Source organism: Pan troglodytes, chromosome 10 (genome assembly GCF_028858775.2).
Source record: "Pan troglodytes isolate AG18354 chromosome 10, NHGRI_mPanTro3-v2.0_pri, whole genome shotgun sequence".
NCBI classification, from domain to species: domain Eukaryota; kingdom Metazoa; phylum Chordata; class Mammalia; order Primates; family Hominidae; genus Pan; species Pan troglodytes.
Window position 1 is genome coordinate 78840875 of NC_072408.2, and position 22462 is coordinate 78863336.

Genomic DNA, 22462 nt, shown 5'->3' on the forward strand with positions numbered 1-22462 from the left:
GCTCAAGTGATCCTCCCTCTTCAGCCTCGCAAAGTGCTGAGATTACAGATGAAAGCCACTGTGCCAGGCCGAATTTATTAGTCATCAAACCACCTCCGAGTCTAGGCAGTGATTCCCAACCCTTTCTTGCATTATGGACCCCTCTGAGAGTGTAATAAAAGCTGTAGATTCACTTCCTTCAAATCCCTATATGGTTATGCACATAAATTTTGCATTTATTATCAGGGGTTTTATGGACAACCTGCATCCTGTAATAGCCTATGGGTTCTAGTTAAAATCCTTCATATAAGGTACAAGCCTCTTTTTAAAAATTTTAAAATCTGATAAATTCTGAAAAATCAAAATGCTTTTCTATATTCCAATGTTTACACTTGTTCAAAGGTAACTATAGTGGATATCTGCTGCTTTTATCTGCCTAGTACCCATTTTATCCTTTTCTTCTGGTAACAGTGCCCAACTACCCTTTTACAAGGGTGTGCATGTGACCCAGGTTGCATCAAGAAGAATATTGTTGGAGGCCGAAAGACTGAGGGTTGTGATCAACTCAGTATACCACTGGAGGCTATATAAGTAAACAGCAAACTGTTCTCATAAACGCAGAATGTTGGCAAACTGACAAACTGGGTATGCCACCCAGAAGGAATGCTGAGGGCAGTCACGACCCAGGCACAAGTGTTTCTTGTGATTAGGCACATATGAAGCCTATTAGTAATAATATGAACCTATGATCAATTAAGCAGCTGATCAATAGTTACCTCCTCCTCCTTGCTCTTGCTACCCAATAAATACAAAGGGCTGTAGAAGCTCAGGGGCTGCCTTTGCTCACTAGAAGCAGAGAGCTCTCTTTTTCTTCCCCTGGACCCTTTCCTTAAAACAGTTTCTTTTGTCTTTTGTTATCATTTCTGTGTTCATCCCTTCATTCAGTCTTGCAAATGACAGTCTCAGGCAGTAACAGTAGTAACTGCTGTAATGATGGACTCAACTAGCAGCAGTGGCGGTTGGCCACAGAATATCCGATCTTAGAATAGCTAAAGCATGAGTTAAAATAAAAAAGACTAACATACTACCAAATATGTAAGAATCTATGCATCTGAATGAGTAATTTCTTTTCTACTGTAATCACTTTGGGAAATTTCATTTTAATTATGGCTATGTCATGGTTCAAAATGTTTTTGAATTTCTCTTCTGGAATTGCCTTTAAAGGAAATTTGTAGCTATAAAAGAAACTCACATTATCAAAACCTTTGGTTGAAAGACTTCAGCAAAAAAGAAATTTATTGGCCCATGTAACTGGAAAGCATAGTTAGGAGCTCTGTTTTCAGACACAAGTGGATGGAGAAACTCAAACAGTACAATCAGGATCTAGCTTCTCTCTTCTTGTCTCTGGGACCTGCTTCCTATCTGTTGTCTCCATTCGCAGACAGGTCTTCCTGTGTGGAAGCAAAAGCGACTATAGCATCCTTTTAGGCTGAAATCCCTTAGAAGCAGAGAGCATCATTTCTTTAGCTCCCAGAAAAGTCCCAAGACTTAGACTGCATGCAAACAGTTCTCTGAGGCTAACGGAGTGCAATGTGATGTTTGGTGTAGTCTAGGGGCATGTGCTTTCCCACGGAGTCTTGGTTCCATCCAAAACGCATGTACTAAGAATGGGAGAGGAGCTTAAGAGTCAAAACAGGTGACTATTGCTGGAAGAAAGGTACTAAAAATACTCTACAGTTAATGATTCTTTTAAAGTCACAACTTACATGTATTATCAGTTTCCAAACCTCAGAACTTCTTTAGCACACTCCTCTCCTCTACCGTGGAAACTCACCATCTTAGACTCCCCAAGGCTTCCTTGAAGTTTATGTGTATATATGGCTTTGAGATTTATTAACCTCTCCATTTCCCCTGTGAGAAGGAGATTAATTGATAGTAGGAGCCCTCAGCATGCACTTGGAGTAATTTCTTATTCTGAGGTGCTTGATACTTTATTGAAAATTAGAAATTATTTTAAATTGTGAATTGGTTGGCAAGCTTTTTCTTACAGCACTTTGATTATCCCACTTCCTCCTGGTCTGGAAGGTTTCTGCTGAGAAGTCTGCTGATAGCCTATGGTTTCTTTATTTGTGATGAATCTCTTTCTTCTTGCTGCATTCAAAATTTCCTTTTTGTCCTTGACTTTTGACAATTTGACTGTAATTTGTCTTGCAGTGTTCTTCTTTGCATTAATACTGCTTTGAGTCCTTTGAGTGTCACAAAATCTGGATGTTTAGATTCCTCCCAAGAGTTGTGAAGTTTTCAGTCATTATTTCTTTAAATAAGCTTTCTGTGTTTTTCTTCCTTTTCCTGCTGGAACTCCCAAAATTCATATATTTGTATGCTTGATGGTGTTCCATAGGTCCCTAAACTTTTTTTACTCCTTTTCATTCTTTTTTCTTTTTGTTCCTCTAATTGGCTAATTACAAATTACCTGTTTTTGAGTTTTTAATTCTTTCTTCTTCAGATCAATTCTGCTGTTCAAGCTCTTTATTAAATTTTTCACTTCTGTCATTGTGTTCTTCAGCTCTAGAATTTCTGTTTGGTTTGTTTTTATGGTTTCTAGTTCTTTGTTAAACTTTTCATTTTGTTCATTCATTGTTTGCCTAATTTTGTTTAGTTGTCTATCTGTCTTCTCTTGCATCTCATTGAGCTTCTTTAAGAGGCTTATTTAAATGATTTTTCAGCTCATTTGTAGATCTCCTTTTCTTTGGGGTCAGTTACTAAAGCTTTATTAGTTTCCTTTTGTGGTGTCATGTTTGACTGGTTCTTTATGATCTGTATGGCCTTGCGTTGGTATCTGTATTTGAAGGAGCAAATGTCTTTTCCAGTTTTACAGACTGTTTTGGCAGGTAAAGACCTTCTGTCAGGTCCCTGGGATGATAAGATTGCCTCTGGGATTGTGGTTGAATCGGATTGGAGCTGGGTCATGTGGCTGCTGTTGGGTTTGCAGTGGAGTCTGTGGTTGGTGAGCCTCTTACCGGGACTGAATTTGGCATAATTCCTGTCTGGTCCTTGGGTGAACCAGACTGCCTCTGGGTCCTTGGCCAGTAGGACTGGTGCTAGAATGAAAGTCCACAGATGACACCAGGTGCACTGACAATGTAGCTTTCTTGGTTCCTGCAAGGGGTGTCACTGGGTCACTAGGTGAGTCCCTGGGCAAGCAGGACTGGCCCTGGACTATGGCTGATGGGCACTGGGGACTGAGTTACAGGGCTGAGTAAGGGGCCATAGCCAAGGCTGGGGTCTGCAGGCCTGCCTCTGCGGTTACTGATGAGCATATCTATTGGTGGTTCCCTAGGTGGGCAGGACTACTCCCAGATGGTAGCTGAGAGGGCTTAAGCTGAATTACAGGCTCTTTTGGATCTGCTATGGGACTGCAGTCAGCAGGCCTGCCTGCAGGAACACAGATGGGTGCATATCTCTTCCAGTCCCTGTATAGGCAGGATTGGTCTCAGACTGTAGCTGAGAGGGGCTGGAGCTTAAGGACAGGACCACTTCAGGGTCCTAGCTGGGACTGAGGTCGGCAGGTCTGTCATGCAAAACGTTAGTAGGTATGACTGCATCTGGGTTCCTGGCAGATGGTTCTGGTGGCCCGATCAAGGCCAAATAAGGTTGCAGCTGAGTACACAAGAGAATGAGGCTTTTTCTAGGTCTGGAGCCAGGAACTCACACAGTTGGTGAGTCTGCCACCTGGGCATGGGTCTGCCCTTTCAAAGTGGTCCTCCTCAGTCATAGGTTCCGCCAGACTTTCACAACTTCCTACATGAATCCCAACACGAAGGTACTTTTGTTCATGGATGGCTGTGAAACTGTTATTGCTGTGGGGGAATAAAGGGGGATACCTCCTATTCCACCATCTTGTTGACATTATTGCTCTAAATTCTTTCTTGATTATCTTGAAATATCTTTTCTCTCAGAGCAGAAATTTCTCAAGAACATACCAGCTCTGAAGGACAGACTAGGAGATGTTTTTGTCACCAGTTCTGTCTTTTAGATATAAATTATTTTCCATTGGAAAAGCAAAATGTTCACCTGCTATAGCTGAGAAAATCCTTTAGTGTGGGCTGTCTTTAGCAGTGCAGTGTCACCTTGGCTAGGCTGCTGCCAACACCCACGGACCCCTGTTATTGCCATTCTCAGCAGTACATGTCCTACTTTTATTTAAATAGCATAAAGGTTGGAACTGGAAAAGAGAACAATATCCAATTTGGCATTTGAAGCAAGTGTTATAAATATAGACTGTGGAGATCCTACGAAGGAGTGAGGTTGGTGGTCCTAGATGAGAAAGGAGATTAAAATCACCTCATAATTGAATGTTTGAGTTGGAAGGTACCATAGAGGTCACTAGTGCTACCCTCCCCCTCCTCACCTTGGAGATGAGGAAGCTGAAATCCAGCTTGATGACATGACTTCGTTAAGTTAGCACCAAATCTGCAACTAGAACTCAGGTCCCCTCACTTTTGGGACAATGCTATTTCTATTATATTCAACTCTGCTTTCTGTTTCTTTCAGACTTGGAAGTCAGTGATAGCACCCTGGTAGGATATTTTCCTGTAGATCTGGATTTTGTAAGACAGAAAAAATTCAGTTGCTGACATGAAGAAATTTGCTAAGACTTGTTGTTCCTATACTCAGTGTGATGGTTAATTTTATATGTCAACTTGGTTGGACTGCAGGTCCCAGATATGTGGTCAAACATTATTCTGGATGTTTCTGTGAGGGTGTTTTTGTATGAGATTAACATTTAAATCAGTGGAATTTGAGTAAAGCAGATTGCCCTCTATAATGTGGTTGGGCCTCCTCCAATCAGTTGAAGGGCTGAATAGAACAAAAGATTGATTTCCCCTGAGCAAGAAGGCATTCTGACAGCAGATGGCTTTTGGACTTGAACTGCTGCTTTGGCATCTCACTGAGTCTCCAGTGTGATGGCTCACACTGCAGATTTTGGACTTGTCAGCCTCCATAATCATGTGAGCTGATTCCTTAAGATAAATCTTTTCATATGTGTATACACACACACACACACACACACACACACACATACACACATATCCTATTGGTTGTATTTCTCTGGAGCACTCTGACTAATATACTTAGTGGAATATTTGTTTCTCTAATCCAGCATTTGGACCTTAAATATTTGTGCCCAGAACATCTTGTCTGATATTTTGGGTAATCATGTGCTATTATTTATTTCCTTTGTCCGCTGCAAACACAAAGAGGCTTCTCTTTTATTTTGGTATTAATAAAAGAAAATCTTTAACAATTATGTCAAGTTTGGGCAATTAGATTGTTTCTTCCTCAGTTATGGAGATTATTTCATAATAGAATCCTGAGTATCTTTATCAAATTCTGAGACCAGTGCTACTGCCTCTACCTATTGAAGGCTAAGATCGCTTTTTAGCTCAGATGCCAAAGATGGCAAAAAAGTAAGCAAACAACAACTCAGTTTTCATTCCTTTTCTAAAAAATTGGTTGTTTTTGTTCTGTCCAGTTCTCCATCTTGCTTCCCCAAGGTACTCCCAGGTCCTTTGCATCCTCCTTTTTTGTACTAGTTAGAGCACTTTCACTCATGAATAAAGAATAGCCCAGCTCAATCTAGCTTAACCCAAAATAGCATTTTATTTGCTTATGTAACAAAAAAGCCTGAGGAAAGATCTGGGATATAGGCGACCACAGAATCTCAAACATTGTCACAAAGACCTAGTCTTCCTCACCTCCCTGCTTGATTTTCCTTTGTTGCTTTCAGGCTAGGTTGCCATTAGCACTGGCAAAATACAGTCAATAACTTCTAGCTCACATCTTCTCCACTTAAGAGCATGGCAGAAAAGAGTGCTAACAAAACTCCTGGGCCTAACCCTTATTGGCCAATTCGATTATCTGTCTGTCTATTACCAAATATACTGATTAGCTTACTACTGGATCATATGCCCACCTTCATACCTGAGTTAGGATTGTTCTCTATCAACCCACATGTACAAAGAGTAAGGAAGAGGTGGTTTTCTCAAAAGAAAAGATAAATGGATGCCAGGTAAATACAATTAATAGTGTATACTACATCATCCTTGTCCAATTTGAACAGATTGTGTCTGGCAGGTGGGTAAGAGGCAGTGGAAAGGAAAACTAAGAAGCTCAGTCTTCAACAGTTCCACCTATGCTTCTGATAATAGGAGTCAGGAGATAGAGAAAGAGCACTGGTCTAGAGGGTCACCTCATAATTTTAGAAACAGATGATGTTTCCTGGAAGCCTTTAAAGTTCTAGAATGGAGGTTATAGATATGTTTAGTCCCTCCTTACCTTGCAGTAGCATTTTCTCACTGAATTTTTTTTTTTTTTTTTTTTAGACAGAGTTTTGCTCTGTTTTCCAGGCTTGGAGTTCTGTGCTTTGAGCTTGGCTCACTGCAGCCTCGACCTCCTGGGATCAAGAGATTCTCCCACCTCAGTCTCCTGAGTAGCTGGGACTACAGGTGTGTATCACCATGCCTCGCTAATGTTTCGATTTTTTTGTAGAGACAAGGTCTCGATATGTTGCCCAGGGTGGTCTTGAACTCTTGGCCTCAAGCAATCCTCCTGCCTCAGCCTCCCAAAGTGCTGGGATTAGAGGCGTGAGCCACTGCACCTAATCTTCATTGACTATTTTATTGTCAGCTCCAGGACCTTCACTTTCATTCCTTTTTGTGGTTTGTCACAGATTTCAGAGTTAAATACTAGAAGGTAATGCTCCATGATGAAAGGGGTTTTAGGCCTGTTACCAAATGCCTAAAAGAGTATTGGGCTGTTTGTAGACAGTCAAAAAATACTCATGGAATAAATGGCTGGGATGCACTGCATATGTTATTTTACATATGGCCTCAGCATGAATTGATAAAATGTCATGATAATGAATTCTTTTTTATTCACAATACTTTATATTTTATTTTATTTTTTATTTTTATAGAGATGAAGTCTCACTATGTCGCCCGGGCTTGTCTCAAACTCCTGAGCTCAAGCTATCCTCCTGCCTCAGCCTTCCAAAGTGCTAGAATTATAGACGTGAGCCACTGTGCTCAGCCTACATTACTTTTTATAATGAGATTCTTTATGGTTGACTGTTTAAAAATTAAACTTTTAATTTTGAAATAGTTGCAGACTTACATGAAGTTATAAGGAATAATACAGAGAAAGCTCGTGTAGTTTTTACCCTGTTTCCCCCAATGGTCAAATCTTGCAGAACTCTAGTATAATATCACAACTAGGACCTTGAAATGCTGACATTGATGCAGTCAATCTGGATGACTTTTTAAACATTTTTTTTTTGTGTGGTTGTGGTAATTGTTTATGGCCACAATTTCTTCTATCCAAAGTGCATGCTCTTTGGCAATGTAACTTTGCTGTTTCTGTAATTTAGAGGCGGAATCTTTTGTTTTATTTCTTTAAATTTGGGCCAGATTTGTTTTGCTTTGACCAGTAGAATTTGGTAAAAGTTATGTTGTGTCCCATAGTCTAGGCTTCAAAAGGCCAGATACATTTTACCTCCTCCCTTGGTATGTTTTCCTGAGATCCTCTTGTACAGAAGACTGTCTAGTCACTGGAAGATGAGAGACCATGTGGGGAACCCAGCCAACAGCTAGAACCAACTGCCAGACATGTGAGTGATGCCATCTTGCACCTCCCAGCCAGCTGACTGCCTTGCTGATGCATGAATAAGCCCAGGCAAAACTAGCAGAGGAACTGTTGAGTCAAAACCCACAGAATTGTAAGAAAGAATAAATCACTGTCTGGGCTTCGTGGCTCACGTCTGTAATTCTAGCACTTTGGGAGGCTGGCACTTTGGATCACCTGAGGCCAGGAGTTCGAGACCAACCTGGCCAACATGGTGAAACTCTGTCTCTATTAAAACTACAAAAATTTGCCGGGCATGGTGGTGGGCCCCTGTAATCCCAGCTGCTAGGGAGGCTGAGGCAGGAGAATCGCTTGAACCTGGGAGGTGGAGGTTGCAGTGAGCCAGATCACGCCACTGCACTCCAGCCTGGGCAACAGAGTGAGACTCTGTCAAGAAAAAAAAAAAAGACATTGTTGCTTTAAACCATTAAATTTTTTTGCCAATCACCACTAAAAATTCCATTTGTATATATCCAAATTCAGAAGCAAACAGAGGGTAAAGTGGTGTGCTACTGTGATTGCAGTCTAACTAATTTGAATCTATTAGCCCTCCATCATTTCTGTGTCAGCATAGCCTTACCATTAATTTTTAGAATACTTGTTATATTGCAGAGGGTAACTGTGACAGCAGTGTTTCACACTGAGAATCTTTAGGTATAAAGACTCAGGTTTTGTTCTTGGATTTTGATATGGTGACGAGCAGGTAAGGATTGACTATGTATAGTTTGAATTTTTTTTCCCTTAAATACATAACCTGTCAGTTGATTTCATCTTATTATGCTTCGACTCAGCTATATATCAAGAAAATCCGATGAATGCCAGCCTTCATATCTCTCTTATTAGCATGTGGAATTTTTAGTGATAATTGGCAAAGAAATATAATGGTTTCATGTAGATACAGACTCAGACTCTGTTTTTTAGGTTAATATTTATGTAGACTTAAATCTAGTGAAACAAATGTTTCAGTGGAAAAATCCACATTATCATATTTTAAGATAAGAATGGAAATCTAGAGTTCAGGCTCAAGATGGCAATTCAAAGACTCTTTACATTTTCTGAAAACCATTCAGTAGCTATCATTTTGATTTTTATGTTGATTCTAATATTAACACCAATGGTAAGTCTTTAACAAGATATGTTCTGAAAGGGTACAATGTTTCAGAAATCCCAGGAAAATATCTGGACGTGCAGAGATTTCTGTAGATAGTAAAGATATGAATGAGCTTATATTTACTGACCCTTTACAATGTTTTTTTCTCAGAGATATTAAAGATTCATCAAAAATACCAATGGGTAGATCTTACTTTAAATAATGGTTAGGAAATCTATCTTTAAAGTTAGATTCTCAGAGTAAAAATCTAATTATATTATTTAGACTGTAGGACCCTTGGCAGACTGCTGAATCTCCTTGTGCCTTAGTCCCTACATTTATAAAATAGGGGCAAAAATAATACTGTGTAAGGCTTTTTATGAGGATTAAATGAGAAAATGTACAATTTATACCACATAATAATTATTCAAATGTTACTTAATATTATGCCCCCTCGTTACTTCTCAGATTGCAGCTATTATTGCACTTTATATTCCTGTTTTGGCCACTAATATGAACTGTCTTATTCCTAGCTTCTTGTTATAACTTTAGTACTCCGAACACTTAACGAAAAGCCAACAACTTGTCTAGTTTAAGTTTTTGTTACCATTAATAAATGTTTACTAGAAGGTCAGCAAAGTGTAGCATGAGAGAAGCTCCCACTGGGTCCAACCCAATCACTGTGGTGTGTTTGCTGTTGTCATAGTTATTTATCTTCTGTGGACATCCCTTCTACTTCCTCTGAGGGAGAAGATAGAGAAATAAAGATTTCTGAAAATTGCTGCTTGCTAGTCCCTTTGGGATCAGGTGAAGAATAGGACCCTTGAAATGAAAATGACCTCTCTTTCTCCTGGCTGTACTTACCTCTCCAAGACATATTTGTGATCAGGACCCAGTCATTCTACCAAAGTGAAAGGCTTGTTTCCATTTATTAAATCATTAGCTGGGTCATTGACCCCCTCACATATATGGCAGGGTTATGTCAATCTGAAAATTGATGAAAGCTAAGTCCTTAACAAGATCCCTCATACTTTCCTCTGAATAGCTGTGATTCATTTTGGCTGCTAAATTCATTAGAAGGCATATTCTGGGTCTTCTGGATGCAAATAAAGCTGCATGCGATGTACCCAAATTCAGAAGTAAATGAAGGGTAAAGTGATGTGCTAGTGTGACTGCAGTCTGACTAATTTGAATCTATTTGCCCTCCATCATTTCTGTGTCAGCATAGCCTTACCAAAGTGGATTCTGTGAAGCTGATTGAATCACAGCATCTAGAAGCCTAATAAATTAGCTGCTGAAATGTAAATACTGACCTGGGGAATTTTGCATGGCTAATGAAGGCAGAGTTCAAAGTGCATGATTACATTATACCACTTTACCAAAACAGCCAATAAATGTTTACAAATCCATTTGATCTACTCAGGTCATCTGCTCGAAATATAGGTGGGGTGATTATATTTCAATAATAACTTAGCTCTTCTAAGGAGAACAGCATGAAAGGAATGAAGCAGTAGACACAGAGTGAGTGGCTGCTTTGAGTCTTGGTTTCAAGGATGGCTGATGTACAATCCTTTCAAAGTATTCTGTTTGGTGATTACAGTATCAACTCTAAGAACAAGAAGCTTTCTGCCAATAAGTCATGCAAATAGTTTTGGTTCTGGAAGGAAATTGAGGGGTGAGTGGAGAAAAGAGAACACAAATGCTTTGTGCTATGAATGCTGTATCTTTCCATCTGAAATCTGTAAATACGATATAGATTTTCCTGGCATTGCATTCGATTTGGCAGATCCTTCATTCCATTGATCTTGAAGGTAATAATATTTATCATAGTGTAATCCTTTAGTAGAAGCAAAAATGCTTCTGACTGAAGAGACATTCCAATTATTCATGTCCCTTTGTTATTGTGCTATTATCTTTATGTTTATTTTGTTTGACTGTTTTGGTAAAGACAGAACAGGCTGAGAAAAACATGAATTTGAAATGGTACAGGGTGGGTACCCTGGAAAATAGTAAATGCATGTATAATTTTTCACTTTGAATTAGAGGCAAAGTTCCTTTCTAAACCAAAAACATAATTAATTATAAAGGTAGCCTATTTTGTTTAGATCATTTAAAATTTCAAAGTGTGTTGTTAAATACATAGATTCTTTCTTTTTGCCTCTTCCTGTCTGAATCTTTGCTTAAAGCAAGGGCCTCTCGATGGAACACAGGGAATCTTTAGAAAGCAGTAATTAAGCAAAATGAACACAATTGGGAGTGTAGAGACTTGGTGCAAATTATGCTTTTCATAGCCCTCAGATATATTTAGGTATCTGGACAAGCTAAATTCACATCCCAGTGCTTCACAGTGTGTGGGTGCCCTCCTACTCTGCTGCCCTTCAGATAATAGCAGGGCTTAGAGTAGGGCATTAGGAGGGCGACAGAGGGACATGCTTAAACCTATAGTCACCTCAAAGGAGCTTTCTTTCAAGCCAGACTGGTTCAGTCATACAGAGACTCTCCACACGTGGCAGAGGGATTTGGCTCCAGGACACAGAGAAATGCCAGGAATTCGATAGGTTCATTGAATACTCAAATAGCTTGATTGTCTTAGATGACCTAAACCCATAGGCCTGAGTCTGCTGGGCCACCTGATTCCATATCCCAGCTTGACGCTAACCTTAACCCTAAATTTGGTTATTTATGGCATTAAGTTCCAATCTTATACTTTAACTAGTTCAGCTGATAATAGCCAGCTTATGGGTTACCAAAAATATATATGGAGCTAGGACATCTTGGCAAAAGCTTTGGGAGTTTAAGGGGAGGAGAAGGGGAGCAACTCTGGGGAATCACTGACAATATACAACTTTCTAACCTATAACTGTTAAAATATGCCCCTGTGAAGATGAACATGAAGCTGAGAAATTAGGCAGATCCCAGTGTATCATGAGTAGTCGTGGATGCACCATCTAGATTACCTTTCAAGGAAGGGCTTGTTGCCCCAGTTGCTGGGAGTGCTCTCAGAAGACACCTTGGAGGCATTGTCACAGCAGCAGAGAACCACCTGCTCACCGAAGCCCATATTCTTGGGCAGCCCGTATGCAATGACTTACCTAGGCTTGGCCATTTTTGCCAAACACAGGACAACTAACAATCCTTGCTTGCTTCACATCTTCCTCTGACATTGATTTGCTTTGCAGTGTGACTTCTTTTTCTACTCAATCCTACTTCCTTCTTCCCAAAAGCACACCCTGTGCATGAAATTCCGTCTCAGAGTCAGCGTCCCAGAGAGCCCAGTCTGAGACACAATTTGAACAATTAGGTCTCATTTGGAAATGCAGCTAAAATTTAGTAAGTTAGGATAAAAGTGTCTTGATTTGAAAAGTAAAGAGGGAGATTAAAATCCTTTGCTAAGCTAGCTATGTTAGATCCGATATTTAGGACATTGTATCCTAAGGAAGTATCATATTAAAATATCACTAAATAATTATTATTTCAATGAATTCATTGGAAAGTCTGCCACTTAAAAGACTATTAGGAGACAGAGTTAATAAGGCCCTAACCAGGTCACAGGGAAAGGAGACCAGTATGGCATAAGGGAGCTAGGTATCAATAGCAGTAGTCATAAAAGATACGACTTACAGCATCCCTTGCTGAAGACCCTGTTATACAATTTTCATTTACTGTGAATCCTGTGGTAGGATTCTGTGTGGTTGCTCTTAGAGTCATGAGGAATAGAGGCATCTATTTTTCTGTGTTTCCACAGTCCTCATTCCTTTATTAAAGGAATATTATTTGCAAGCTGGCCTTCCCCATTACAGTATAAGTTCTTTAAGGGCAAATGATCTTAGTTTGGGTTGCCCTGAAAGCAGACAGTGAAACAAAAATTGGAATGCAAGTAATTTCTTTTCCTTTTTCAAGGGGAGAAATACAGAAAATACTGACAGGGATGTAGAAAATAATAGTGCAAGGGAGAGGAGGCCAATAAATTGTCCATTATTAAGATGGTAATACTGAGCCACTCCTGTGTCTCAGCATTCTGCCTCTCCAGTGTCAAAGAAATTAGAGTGTTTCCATACCCAGTCCAATTAATCATTGCTTGAGGGCTGTAGAAGGCAAGGTATAGGAGGCTGAAGAGGCATAGGGAGGTGGTAATTCTCTGTGACTTCTGACATCCATTGTCTGGAGGAGTGGTTTTCTGGAAGAATTATTCAAGCTCAGAGATGCAGATACTAGCAGATGGAAGTTGAAACACACCAAATCGGTGAAGTCTGAAATATATGGGTGTGGGGAGATAAGCTTACAATGGGTGTTCAAGCATAAATTTTATTATTTACTCTTATATTTCCCTTTACCTGCAATGGGCCTGGTCCATAGCATTTGCTCAGTCGCTGTTTATTAAACGCCTTAAAAATGAGACCAAGCTCAACCATGTGGTCCTTTCATGTGAAGGTCCAAGACTCTCAGCAGGGGAAAATGCATCTGTGTGGCTTGGGTCATCTCTTGCTTCTGAAAGAGAGAATAGAGAGGGTAAAGCACACTTAGACTCAGTTCTTAAAGATTAATGTAATACTTGGTTTCCTTGATAAGCTCTAAATTAAAGTTAGAAATTGCCTAGTGCAATTCACAAACGTGCATACACAAGAAGGGAGAAAAAAATTTCTGATTACAGTTTTATTTGCTGACACTCCTTAACAATTTATGTTCAAGTGCTATTTTGCTAATTAATGGCTGCTCAAGAAATGCCATGTGTCAGCAATGAGTCACTTACTTTTGTTGCTCTTCAGTGGTATATGGATAATGAACAAGGACAAGTCACATAATTAAAGCTGAAAATAGCCTGGCTGTGGGACAGAGGCCTGTCAATAAGAAAAAGATATATTTTCCAGTATCCATGCCACACTATTAACAGTTAAACAAGTGAAAAGCACAAGAGGGGACTTTATTGACATATGTAACTCAATAGTCAAGGACTTGGAACAGTGGGTAGAACTAGCTTCAGGGACATTTTGAACCAGGAAGTAGAGCATCCACATTTCCACTTCACATCTCTCATCTTTGCCTCTCTCTGTGCTCCCTTTATTTTCTCATGCTAGCTTTTCCATAGAGTTGGGACCATGGCTGTTAGCAGCTCCAGGCTCACACTAATGCAGCTCAATGACAGAAAGGAGAGGGCTTTTCTTCTCCATCAAGTGTGAAGTACTTCAAGGAGGGACTAACCAGCTGTGAGAGTCAGATAGCCAAGGAAGTGGGCCTCAGACTTTAGAGCTACCATGTTTGAGGGAACATTTTGCAGAAGAAGGGGAAGATGCTGTCAAACAGTATCAGCAGCAGTACAAGGAAGTACATGGTTAAAATTCTGGGTGAACAGTCTGCATTAAAGCTGCCATTGTAACTCAGAGAAGGTGTGGGGCATGGCTCAAGTGGTTGGGGAGGTGGGACTGGAACAGGAATTTGATTAACGGAGAGATCACAGAGAAAAGAGCATTTCAGATAAGTGATGCTAAGTGAATAAGGCATGGATTCAGGATTAAATGCAGGGCACTGGGAAGAGTGGTCTAGCCAGAGCAGAGCTGGTCTGTGTTTGGGAGTAGAAAGAAAGTGGAGGAAAAGTAAGATTATGGACAGCTGTGAATGCCAAGCATGGAAATCACAATAGAATTTTCAGCCAGAGAATAATATAATAATGGTAATAACAACAAATACAACACTCTGGGTCAGGAATTATTTGAAGTGCTTTATATAATATTATCTCATTTAGTCCTTACAATAAGTCCATAATTACAATTATTATTATCTTACAGAAGAGAAACTGAGGCACGAGTGTTGTGTGGTCAAGATCATACAGCTAATAGGTGGCAGTCTGACTCCAAGTCTGTGCTTTTCACTGCTGTGCTATGCCACTAAAGGTAATACATCTTAAAGTTTAATAACACCTGATATGTGTATAATGTTTTACACACAACAAAATACTTTATTTCATTTGAGCTTTGTAACAATCCCCTGAATTTAGTAGAGCAGTTATTTATTTCTATCTTTATTTTATTTTTGAAACCATTCAAATATACCTCTCTCTTCCTAGGCAATTTTCCTACATTCATAAGGCTGGAAAGTGGTTGAGATCAGACTAGAGTTAAGAGCTCTTGAGTCATGTTAGTGTTTTTGCCTTGCTGCCTGTACATTAATGTATTGCTGGTGGATGATATCAGAATGTGGCCTGGGGAGTAACCAATGGGGAACAGATGATCAGGAGGCTGCCGGCAACATCAGAGGGTTGTGAGAGTCTGAGCTACAGTAGCACTGTTTACCTTCCAAGTCAGGAGGACATTTTTCAATTTTTAAAATTAAATTCAATGTCTCTGATTTCCTGAAAAAGTGAAACTAACCATATTCAGATTTTTCCTGAGGAAAAAATCACTTAAAATATTGAAATTGTCTACTTTAAAAGTTTAAACATTGTAAATCTAAGATTTTATTCAATAAATGTGAAAAATACTAAAAAATTATTAATTGATTTTAGTTAAAGAAAAAGGTAAATAAACAAAAGTGAAGGAAAAGGGGTGAGTTAAAAGGAAATATGTACTGAGAATAACAGATATGAGAGAGAAAGACAACGAATGAGAATATATATGTGTAAGAAACTAGCACAGACTGGCACATTTTATATGTATAAATGTAGTTAAAGAAGCTCAATACATTCTTAGATGTATTTTAGCTTGCAAAGTTGAAAGTGAATAACTTTTGTAATATTGATCCCTCAGAGATCTTTTACTTGTTTGAAACCTTGACTATTTATAAATTCTACTCTTACTGTGATAGGCCAAAGAATCCGATATAGTGGATATTGCCACATTGTAAAAGCATTGATAATTTACTTATTGCCTCTATTTTCATTCACTCATTCATTCATTCATTCAACAGATATTCATTGAATATCTCCCATTTGCCATATACTATTCTAGGTGGTCCTGATTTTTAAACAATACTCTGTCTGGTAGAGAGAAAACTTCAGGTGTGCAACCATATCCAAAATACTTTCTGATCTGTGATCTCATCAGCAACCCATAGGGTACCATCTTCAAATAACAGATGATGAATCTGAGATTTAGGCCTACAGGTTGCAACTTGAACTTCTCAACATCTGATCAGAGAAATATCACTCCAAGACTGTGTAGACTCAAGCCAAGTGCTGGAATTGGTCTTCTATTTGCATATTCCCTACTCATATTCTAAGTTTTATCTAAATGAATAGTAATGACATGTCTATTTTAATTAATTCTTTTCCTACCTTAATGTATCCATACACTTTGTTGCTTTTTAGCCAGAAGAAAATTATAAAAATTAGGCCAGGAGTAACAGTTAATTTTGGTGCAGTCCCTCAAAAATATGAAGGTCTAATAATGTGCTATCCCACAAATTCATTGGCAGCTTTGTTTTTTACTTGTCGGAAGGTCATTTCCAATTATCCTCAGACTGCTTCTCACTGATAGAAATCTGGTATCATAAAGTCTTTGGTACCAATGGGGTTTATTTTCTACCCAACGTTGAGGAGCAAAATGCAATAATCACCTAAATATATGCTAAAATATTTAGGAGCACACAAAGTGAGAGATGCCTCTGGGGTTTAGCCGTAACCTGTGACTTCATCTGCTGGATCTCTCTGTTGATTGGATGTAGGTAATTAGGTGAACTCTCTTTCTGAACTCTTTAGAATCTTCCAACAGAATGGACTGTTCTCTGTTTTCTATCTTCCACAAAGAGTTCTACATTGCTACAGCCTGGAGCTAATTCCTAAAGGTGCTCATGGCATTTGCAGACACAGAATTTTCAGCCTTCAAAGCTACTGTGGCTCTTAAATGGCTGACTTAAACTGCTGGATACCACAGAGACTCTGCAGGACTGAAAATTATCAATGGCTTTGATCATTTGCTGAAAATTTAAAATGAACTTATTACAGGGCCTGTTTAGACATTTTTTGAAATCTAATTTAGACATTTTTTGAAATTTAATGAATTGATTTATTGAAGAATACTTCACTGTTTCACATGCTGGTTTAAAGGACTGTATACTTGCTTCCCTGGAACCGTGTATTCTAATCACCCAACTAATGATGTGACCTTTTGTTTTGCCTGCTTTCCTCGGGTGTTTTTTCACAGTTCAAGTACAAATATTGCCTGTATTTCAAATATAAAAATTATGGCTTCCTAATAAAATGCTAGGGACAGCCCGGAGAAGGCATAGCACTAATATCCAAACCAGCCAATTCTGGGAAGTGGTCTTGTTTCACACCAATAAGTGAGAAAAGCAAGCATGACTTGCTCAGAAAAACAAGAATCATTAAAAGTGATATTGTTGATTGTAGGGCAGCAAAACTGCTTTTTATGCAAATAGATGGATTTGTAAGAACTAGGTTAGTTAAGGAGTAGATAGGCTGAATTTTGTTGTTGTGGTGAATACTGAAACTATCAGAAGAACAGTTCTTACCCCTCATCCAGAATAGAAGAAAGAGGAAGATATATGAATGATTTTCAGTTTTTACATATGTTGACAGAATAGTTATAATATAATATGATAGATATTACAAACTCAGAACACTGATACATATATTTTTTCAGGCTAACATCATCCTGTTTGCAAAATGGACAGATGCTGTTTATTTTTGCAAGTAGTCAACTAAGCTAATGTGAGTGCCAGCTTCTTCTTTGATGTTTCAGCTTTAAGAAAGTTGCATTAATGGAGGGCAATTATGGTAATTTGAATTAGAAATGGAATTATGGTAATTGAAAACTTCTGCAGTGACAGGTATTTGCGAGAACCTGGTGTTCTGGTGCAGTTCAGAACTGCTATTAAGCCCATGGTAATTAGCATTTTCGCCCCTGAAATGGTTGAAAGAATACGGGAACATAAAACAAAATTTGACAGTATGAGAAGGGAACTGGCAACAATATCAAAACCTACAGTCAACACAAAGAAACACAAACACACGAATGGTCTTAGACTTTTTAAAAATAGGGAATCAGAAGAAAATCACAGCTTTGTGTAGGCCACTGGGGAGGGAAGCATTTGTGTTATGGGTCTGCAATATAGAGCCATTTGCAACAGAAAGATGAAGCAAAGAAAGCCATTCTTGTTTTCTGGCTTCATTTCCAAATCAATTGTTGCAGAGAGGTCCATAGGTCCCCACAACACAAAGCATTAGAAAGCTACAACAAAATTAGATGAATCACTCCACAATTATCATGTAGTCATTCAACAAATGTTTGTTGATTGCCTACTATGTGCTAGGCAATTTGTCAGGTGCTAGTGATGTGATGAAGACTAGGTTCCTGCCCTCACAGAGATGCTGCAGTAGAGTAGAGTAAGAATTGAGATCAATTTGGCCCACCTTAAAGATAGGAATATATCCTGTTACGTCTAAAGCTTATACTCTTAGCCTCTCTCATACTATAAAAGATGCTATTTTTGCTCTTAATCTCTTAAGCTTTCTTTTTGTCTTTGTGATTTCTCCTGAGGTTTCTAAGGATAGTCAAAGAAGAGAGTGTCTATAAATTAGTATATGCTTGGCTGCATATAACAGAATACCTGACTAAAAATATATATGCGACTTAACTAATATCACATAATAAGTAAGAAATTCTAGAGTTAGTATAGCAGGTCAATGGTATCACTAACAACTAGGCTCCTACTGTTTCTGACTGCTATTTTCTCTACGGTGGCACTTTCTCTAGTGGTGACAAAATGGCTGTCAAAGCTTTAAGTTAATGTCTTTACACAACAATGTTTTAAACAAAACAAAACAAAACAAAACAAGAGGTGAAAGGAAAAAATACCTTTCCCCTCATTTCTAGGGGGGATATTTTCCCCCAAAATCACTAGGAGACTTCTCCTTATATTTGTGGAAACTGCGTTATATGTCTACTCTTAGAACTTTAATTGGTGAACTGGAATGGGATTGGCATGACTGGTTTAGATAAATTGTTACTCACTGCCTGTGGCTGAGCACATTCCCTTTCTATGAAAATTGGGCTTTACTTAGCAGGAAAAGGGGGAAATGGCTTTGGTTACACAGGCATCTCTGTGCAGTCAGAGATGATGGAAAAGTCTGTAGGTACTCTCCTTCGAATTATACATGTGTAATTTTTCCTCTTGGGTCAAATAATTTTTGAAACATCTCTCTGTTAAAATGCAAATGCTTCTGGGAAAGGCATCACATCACGTTCCTAATGCCTTAGTCTGTTGGATACACTTTAATAAGAGAAAATGGGACACTATCACTGGGAATCTGCAAGTTTAAGATGAGGTTAACAAAATAGGAAAACCATGTAGAAATGTGGGATTGGGAGTGCTGAGGACATATTTTCCCTATATAATAATTTTACTAAACTTTTGTGTAAAACTTGATTACTCCAAGCGAGGTCATGTATATTGACACCTTTTATCTGTAGAGTGCTTTATCCTGTGGGCATTTCATTCCTGCAACAGTCAGGTGAGATAAGGCCTCCCTTTACAAGTGAGGAAGACAAGGTACAGAGAGTTTAAATAACATGCGGATTGAACCTGCTCAGGTCTGATGTCAAAATTCACCTTTTTTTTTTTTTAATTGCCCCACATTTCTTCTCAAAGACCAGCATAGAAGGAAAGTCATTTAAATCTGAGGATATGGTTCATTAGAGTTTTCTGTCTGTTGTGAATTTCTTTGTTATTCAACGCTAATTTCTATATAACATACCTCTATCCCAGCCAGAGTACAAACACATTGGGGAAAAAATTTTAAACTTTATCGAATATCTTAGATTAAATAACACTAGGTTCTTTTGATAAGATATTAGGTAATTAATATTCTGACTCTAGGTGATGCCGTGATTGCTGTTCTACAATGATTTATTCCATATGAACTGTGGGTAGGAGATTTTACATTGAGCAGAGTTGTTTCAATATAGACAGAGGAAAGAAATAGTGATCTATAACCCTAGCAGAAACTGTTGTTTTGTAAACGAGCCTAAATGGCCAAGTAAAGATTTGTGTTATTGTTTTAATGGGAGGAAATGATGAAAAATAGAGTACAATTCCGATGTGCTCAAATGAGAACCATGTCCTATTAAGTTGGCAAGTGCAAGTATGTCTCTTTTCCTGTCACTCTCAGGCAATCTATGTTTGTGAAATGTGTCGTATAGACTCTAGTTCAGCAGAGGGTAATTGACCAAGTCAACTTCGCCAGTCGGTGCTTGTCATTACCAGCTATAATTCCATGTCCCCTGTGAGGAATCTGAGGCACACTTTAGTTACTGGAGTCCCTCTTTAAGAGAAAAAATGTCTTCTGGCTGTTGAACGTTAACTCATGTTTCAGATGTGATTGAAACAACGCAGTAGTCCATTTCAGAGAGCAGGGACACTGGTTCTATTGATAATCTGATTTCCTTATCCTGATGATGTATGTTAGATACATGAGTTTGTGTGTATTTGACAGCCCCTGGTGATAAAGGACTGTAAGCAAAAGGAGAATCTGTGTGTTAACTGTTTCTACTCAGTTTCTCATACTATTTAACAAGCAAACATACAAAAAGGCAAACCTTCCCTCAGTAGTTTAGAAAGGCTACTTATTTTCTTTATAAGTAGAAAGTGGAATGAAACAGCTCATTGTACTGGAAACAAAATCCTATTTGGGACTATGAAAGAACAATTTGACAATTATCTCCCTAGTTCTAAGGTCTGAGGGAGAGAAATGACAACATTTTATTATAAAGCACTTTTAATTGAAGTAATTAGAAGCAAGAATGCTTGTTCAGGCTGAAAGATTGTCAGAAGGGAAATAGATTTCTGGTCAAGTTTGCTGATTTTGGAGGCTCTTGATGAACTTTTGTGATAATAATTAACATAATACTTCTGAGGCATTTTTAGCCTTACCAAAAATTATTTTTCTCTGCCTCATTCTTCTTTCAGATGAAATAATAATGTTTAGCACTTAGCTGGCATCTTTCATTCAGATGGGTCCCCTGGTTCTTAAACAATTTTTCTCTCTCTACATGTGTGAATATGTGTCTACACAGAGTCATTTTAGCAATTGCCAAAATTTTCAGCAATCCCAATGGGTAGCACGTTGCAGCTGTTCAGTATTATCCAGCAAAGCTACAGTGTTTGGGGGAAAGGAGGTATAAAGAAAAAAAAATTAAGAAAAAAAAGTTTAAACTTGATGTTAATACCCTGGGAAGAATCTGGAAAGCAGAAATGTGTATATATACAAAAAGATTCGCTCAGTATCTACCTACCCTTGCTTTAATATATGAGCCACGGAGTAACTGGGAGCCAGGAGGGGACTGTGAAGTGAGTTTTAAAATACCTTTGAAATATAGTACTGTCAGCAGCAGGGTTTCCTGATGCTGTACTAGGGCATCTGTTCAGCACTGACATAAAGCAATATATGCCACTTCATTGAATTAGCGATGTACTTTCTGTAGCATGCTGTGTATTTCTTAGAGGTCTCACTCAGGACTGGTCGTGTCTGCTGTCTAGGTTTTAGAAGCTGAAAAGTAACTGTGATTAGCCATTCAGATTTCATCTGAAAAGAAATAAAATCATTTAATTGCTTTAAAATATGTGTACACTCACAGCACTGGTATAACTGGAATTTGAAAAGTGATGACTGCTTTCTCCAGTAAATAGTGTAGTACCTGGCACACCGTAGGTACCACCTATTAAATGAGTAAATGAAAACATTGAATTCCTGATGATAATAGCCCTCATATTTATATGATGGTAATTACTTTTCAACACACTTTCATAGATAATTTGATCTCATTGATATTTTACTGAATTTAATTTGATATGGTTAACATTGTAAGAATTCAATGTAAGAAATACATCAGTAAGATGACTTACATTTCTCTTTGGCAAGCCATTAATCACACTCCTAGATGGATTAAACTTCTAAGTCCTGGCCTACTCACACTACATTCTGTGAAAAACTGCCTGACTTAGAGGCTTTGTCTCCTGTGAAGCCCAATTTTTAGCCATGTGATCGTTTTACACTTTGTTGGCTCTCAAACCAGCTTCATAGGCCTAAGGTGAACCTCAGCAGTAGGGATCTCACCAAAGGGCAGCCATTACACAGGCTAGCCAGTAATGTATGACCTGTATCTTCATTTCCAAAGAGTTGAATCAGGCAGATTTTCTCTTAAGAATTGTTTTTTCTTTTTTTGAGACAGGATCTCACTTTGTCACCCAGGCTGGAGAGCAGTGGTGTGATCATGGTTCACTGCAGCCTTGACCTCCCAGGCTCAGGTGATCCTCCCACCTCAGCCTCCCTAGTAGCTGGGACTACAGGTGCACATCACCATACCTGGCTAAATTTTTTTTTTTCTTTGTAGAGAGAGGGTTTTGCCATGTTTCCCAGGCTGGTCTTGAACTCCTGGGCTCAAGTGATCTGCCCACTGTGGCTTCCCAAAATGCTGGGATTACAGGTGTGAGCCACTGGGCTCAATCTTCTCTTAAGAATTTGCAGTTAGTGGCTGGGTGCAGTGGCTCACACCTATAATCTCAGCACTTTAGGATGTCGAGGTGCATAGATCACTTGAGGTCAGGAGTTCGAGACCAGCCTGGCCAATATGGCAAAACCCTGTTTCTGCAAAAAATACATAGTTTTATAGAGAGGGAGTCTCCCTATGTTTCTCCAATTGGTCTCGAACTCCTGAACTCAAGTGATCCTCCTGCCTCAGCCTCCCAAAGTACAGAAAT

General features: G+C 38.8%; 1 long non-coding RNA gene across 1 annotated transcript; it reads left to right on the forward strand.

Moving 5' to 3' along the window:
* The first annotated feature begins 6365 nt into the window (after positions 1-6365).
* Positions 6366-20884, forward strand: LOC129136657 (uncharacterized). Its single transcript, XR_008538510.2, has 3 exons — positions 6366-6488; positions 14536-14640; positions 17347-20884. It is a non-coding gene; the product is annotated as an uncharacterized LOC129136657 (long non-coding RNA).
* The last annotated feature ends 1578 nt before the right edge of the window (positions 20885-22462 follow it).